Genomic DNA, 6,000 nt, shown 5'->3' on the forward strand with positions numbered 1-6,000 from the left:
TCTTTTATGCATAGCACAAAGGATAACAAATTATTATATGCAAATAATCAGTCGCCTGAAATATTCATACAAATTGAAAATATCTCCCTACTAAAGTTAAATGCCGCCGACGGGAATTGAACTCGCAACTTCTGATGTCCGGTCAGTTGCTCTGGACCTCTGAGCTACGTCGGCTTATTTCCAACGCGCCAAATACAGATTTGTTATCCTTTGTGCTATGCATAAAAAACCTTGTCTTATAAACATTACTTTATTATTAAGAAAAATAATAATATTAGACAAGTCAAAATATTTCACCAATAAATGTAGATATAATATGTCTCGACGCCATCTAGTGGAAAATTTAGCACTAACAAAGACTTTCCTACAAAATAAAGTTGGTTGTTTACAGGTGAAAAAAATATAATAAGCAGTAATTGTCGATTGAAGTACTTGTACATATTGAATTATTTGGCGGGTTGGAAATAAGCCGACGTAGCTCAGTGGTCCAGAGCACCTGTCCGGACATCAGAAGGTGCGAGTTACTCTGAAGATATTTTCAATTTGTTTAGGCGACTAATTATTGCTTATAATAATTTGTTGCTCTTTTCCAACTGATGTCAAAAGTGGTGCCAAAAGACAGTCACGTTTGCCCTCCAGCTTGTCAAAATGATTCCCAGATTTTACGTTAGGGCAAGTCTATTGTTTTCTTACGTCGATCTTTCAAGTTTCTCCCATTGCACACTCCAACATTAATAGTGTTCAATTTGTATTCATTATTCGATTAGGTTAAAATCTGATGAGATTAGACCTTCCCGTATATATAAAATCCGCTTGTAAAGTATGGCGTCGATGCTATCAAGCTGACTAACCGTGCAATGTCTCCGAAAGGGTGAGCAGATGCGATAGAAAGCCACAAAACCCTGCTATTAATATTCGACATTAATCTAAATTGCATCAATGATGACAACGTGACTTACTTACCATGGGCTGCATTGGCAAGCAGAGAAGATGGAATGCCGCACACTTCTTGCTTTATTCACATTCGTACACTCATACATTATCTTCTGAGTAAATATACTATAAATATAACATATAAATTAAAATAACAACATTTCCTTTCAACTTAAGGCGATGCATTACGTAGTAATGCAAAATAATGTGTTCTTGGTTTGAAAATTTAGTCGCCTAGAAATGTTTCAGATGCTTTAATTAAATACTGCGAGTAGAATACATCTTGGCCTTTGAAATAATCGAGTATTTTTTTAGATAAGTCTTTTTATAAGCCCAGAAAAAAATAATGTATAAGGCCTATGAAAACTGCTTTAAAGTTCAAAATCTCCTACTTACGAACCCATTTTCGGTTATGATTTTATTGTATAATGTGGCAAATTAAGTTATTTATAAAATGATCTAAAAAAAAATTTATATTTATGCCTGAACATCCGCAAAATAAAATAAAAGTCACTTTTTGGCCATGTTTTTTTCTTGTATAAATCAAAACAGGCGGATGGTGTTAAGCGGAAATTTGAACCTTATCGCCATCTACGTAAGGGTTGTTATTGATAGCGGCTCAATTTAAAATATTACACGACGTAGTGCATCGCCTTAATTACAAATCAGATGATGTACGAATGAGTTGTAACGCTGTCCATTCTTTCTCTGATGATTACGTATTACAATAACGTGCCTTGCTTCATATCGGTGGTACATCATTACAGTAATGTAAAATCAATTGGTAATAATTTATTTTTATCATTGTTCAATTCATTTTCACATTGTATAACGACTAGTGTCTTATTTATGTAAATTAACTAGCTATAACTAGAACAATATTAAACATAGTTTTGTTAACGTAAGCTTTTCTTTGAATTTTTACATTCATTTAATTTTTCTTAGGAAAGAACCTCTTTTACAAATTAGGTATCGCGGCTTGGAAAGAAAAATGTCACAAGTCTAATTTATTTTTTTTAAATTTCAGATACAAAATTTGAATTAGATTCGTTGAAACATTTATAACTTTTGTCACAAAATAAACGCAAGTACGTAAATAGATTTTGACCAAAGTTAGTTCTAATTGTTAACAACATAACTTTAAATTCGTGCAGTTTTATTTTTACAACATTTCTGCTTTTAAGTATTGCCCGATGAAAGACCGCCATTAAGAATCGAAGCATTGCTTTAAACGTCTTTGGCACGTGTTTTCTGGCCAGATCTGAATAGCGGAGACTTCCCAAACATTGTCACATCTCCTTCGCACACTGCAATAATTGGGAATTGTTACGAGCAATTGGGACTCTTCGTTTTCACTACTAGGCGGTTTTAACACTATCGTATTTTTTGACTTGTGACATTTTACTTCCGGCCAAATGATATGTTAATTTTTGACATTATTTCAAGTGCAATAATTTTAGGTTTTTTTTTTTTTTAAATAATTTGTTTACATTTGCTATTTACAATCTTTCCTTAGCGTCGACTAAGTTTTGGCTTCACTTAACAAATTTTTGAGATTTCTTTATATGACGAAGTACAGCTACTACCCTTTTGGGTATGCTGGGAATGAACCATCTCCTGGTCAGAAGGGATGTACACATTTCTTCAGAGTGTTTCGTGAATGGTTTTGAAAACTCGGCCATCATGGAAAACATTAATTTCTATGTTCTCGTTGGTTATCTCCGTCACCCGCAGTGTAGACTAAACTCCCAGCCTGCAGAACTAACTTGCCGATCGTCTGTTGAACAGAATAAGTTCAATTATGGACATATTTATCATCAATAAAGCTGACTTTAAAAACGCATTGAAATTAACAATTTTGTAATGAAATTTACTCTAAGCCGCATTGGATGCAGTATGATTTAAGCCTAATTTTAGCTAAGTGATCTTGTATTTTTGTACCAATTTAATATTTTTTTTGTATTGCACCACTGTAGAGATAATCCGATAAAAGTGTATTGTTTGTTTGTCCGTTTTCCAGAAGTTAGCAAATTTTTTCTTTACTTGTGAAATCAACATTTTCAAACAACGAAATTTTTTCTACGACGTATACCTAATCAATTTCATTAACGTCTCTGGGGTCTATGACTCGAAACGTCTTATGCAAACTGGCAACAAAAGTTTTCTTTCAATGCGGTATAGATTGAATTTCTAGGGATTGTTTATTCGGTGCTTTTTATCAATTTGTATTGCAACGACTTTCTACCAGTATTAACTTGACATACATATTTGTTTTCATAATGTATAATGCATAATATAGTTTTATATCATAGAAGTAGTGATTTTACCTTTAGAATTCGATGCCTTATTGTATTTTGTAGACGTGTAATCTAACGGGTACAAAACATTTTTGAAAATGTGATTTTTTGTATTTTTTTTTTGATTTTCCTTATTTAAGAAGAGTTTGTCCATTATTGAACCTGTCGTCTATGGATGGTACTCCGGTGTCCTCCGTACAAAAATTGATGAAATTTTTTTAAGCGATTTTAATCTTTATGTCCAAAGGAACTGTATGGAAAATAAGTTCAGAATCGTTTGCGCTAAATATTTAAAATTATTTTTATTTGATGTATTTAGCTTCTCTGGACGGCTTTGGAATAAATTATCTACGATTTTTAGGCGTGTCATTTTTTCTCAAGGTCACAGACGTCACCACAGTCAATATAATCAACTGGAATATATATTTTTTTATTGCTTCGAAGACCTGAACAGACCTCACCTCATGAACCTGGGTAGTCACCAATCGTAGCTTGCCGCTTGGGGCGACCTATGACAAAGGTGCTGGTTATCCAACGAATGGTTTTGAATCCATCGATTAATCTTTTTATATAATTATTAATATCCCATTTCTGACACCATGTCTTGTAGATAATCACAGACGGACGCTCCAGTCAGAAGCTATAATGGAATATGAAGTTTTGTGGCTAGTAATATTGTTCCGAGGCTTAAAGGGTTAACTTACACTCATCGTTAACTCATCCTGCATACGTAATATGTACTTAGTGTATCCTAGACACGAGAGACTGTAGATCTTCCATACCGTTAGCAATCACCATACTTTTAGATTACTCAATTTCGCACCCAATCCCAACATCTTTTAATTATTGCAAACACTCATCATGGTTTTACACCACCTTCCTTTTAGCCTCGTTCAGTCTACTTTCATCCACTCTACGTATGCAAACCATCAAAGCGTCCCTTTCTCAATCTTGTTCATTCCCATCCGCAAAATAATTGGTATTCCAAATAATCCTAGTGCGCTTTTTACTGTTAGTATTACATTTACAATTTTGCAAAATGACAAACAAAATAATGTAGATTTTAGTTAATTTTTACTATAAATAATTAGCGTTTTCAAGTTACGCATTTAATAGAATCAATTAATTTTATCTATTACTTAATATAAACCAACGCTTGGCTAATATTTTGAGTGGAGGACTGACAATTAGAATCTAGCAACTATAAATCATACAAGCAGCAAAAAACTCTCAAACAATGAGCTCTGGCATCGTGAAAATTGCACTTTCTTTTGTTTGTTTATTGGAATTTCTAAATAATTTCCTCCAAATTGAGTAATGAAACTTCTGAAATATCCGTTTGTATCAAAACTTCTGCTTTTTTACAGTTTTTTTCATTTGAAATATCTCAGTTAAGGAATGCAAAATCATTGAAAATTTGATTGCTCAGAAATATTTTAGACTAGCTGTACCCCGCCACGCGTTGCTGTGGCTCAGTCTGTCTGGGCAGATAGAGAAACAACAGCGTGTTTTGTTAATACTTCCAATAGATGGCGCTATTTAAAAAAAAAAAAGCATGTTACCTGTCACAGGTGACATCTTTGTCTTTGTGGTGACAGAACTTTCGGAAATTTAAGATTTTTAACAAACGAACATTTACATTTGTGATTTATATAGAATTAAGTTCTTTAGAAAATGATCGTAAAAGTTTGTGCCTGAACTTCGCAAAATAAAAAAAAAACACACACTTTATGGAGTCATTGTTTATTAGAATAAATCAAAAAATGAATTTAAACCTTATTGCCATCTGCATAAGGACTATTATTGTTAGCTGTCCGATTCCAAATGTTACAAAGACGTGGCGCATCGCCTTAACGCAAAAATTTTAGCTCACGGCGCCATTTACACCATGAACTACGGAGCTTGGAAATATCTGCTAAAAATATGTATTTTAACATTTTTATACAGTGTATACAACACTAGTGATTCGTAGAACAATATATCGCCTTATTAAAAATATTTTTGTGTAAAAAATTATATACTAGATGTAAAATAATATGTATGTATAAAATTGATAAATTTTTTTCACTTTCATTTAGAGATATTGCGTAATATACATTCATAACTGATATATTGCGTAATATACATTCATGACTGATATATTGCGTAATATACATTCATAAGCAATATATTGCTTAATATACATTCATGACTGATATATTGCGTAATATACATTCATAACCGATATATTGCATAATATACATTCATAACCGATATATTGCATAATATACATTCATAACCGATATATTGCGTAATATACATTCATAACCGATAAAATCGTGTTGTCATTTTTCAGTATTATTTTTAGAAAAAAACTTATGCGTAATTTAATTTTTTTTTTTTTTTAATTGTCTAGTTTTACACTTCCCAGGTTCAGGTCGACAAAATTAGGCGAGCAGTCGATGGTATCGCTAATGAACATGTGTAAGATACTCTCAGTATCGCCCTGGTGTAAGACCACCATTCAGAACAGAAACGTTGCTTGAAATAGCTTTAGCCATGTTTGGTGACCAGATCTGAATAGACAGGCACTTCCCCACCCCATCACCTACACCTCCCCACTGCCTTTAGCCTGCCTACGTACCCTAACTGAGGATGCCATAGTCCCGCTGGCTGCAGACGGTTTAGAGCAGTTGGGACTCTTACGCCGTGTATAAAAAAATATTTTAACCATCTACAAAGATAATTTTGTAAATCTTTATTGAATTCAGAGCTACACCTTTACTGGTGT

This window comes from Hesperophylax consimilis, chromosome 20 (genome assembly GCF_061612785.1).
Source record: "Hesperophylax consimilis isolate HC1 chromosome 20, BYU_Hcon_1.0, whole genome shotgun sequence".
Classification (NCBI taxonomy): domain Eukaryota; kingdom Metazoa; phylum Arthropoda; class Insecta; order Trichoptera; family Limnephilidae; genus Hesperophylax; species Hesperophylax consimilis.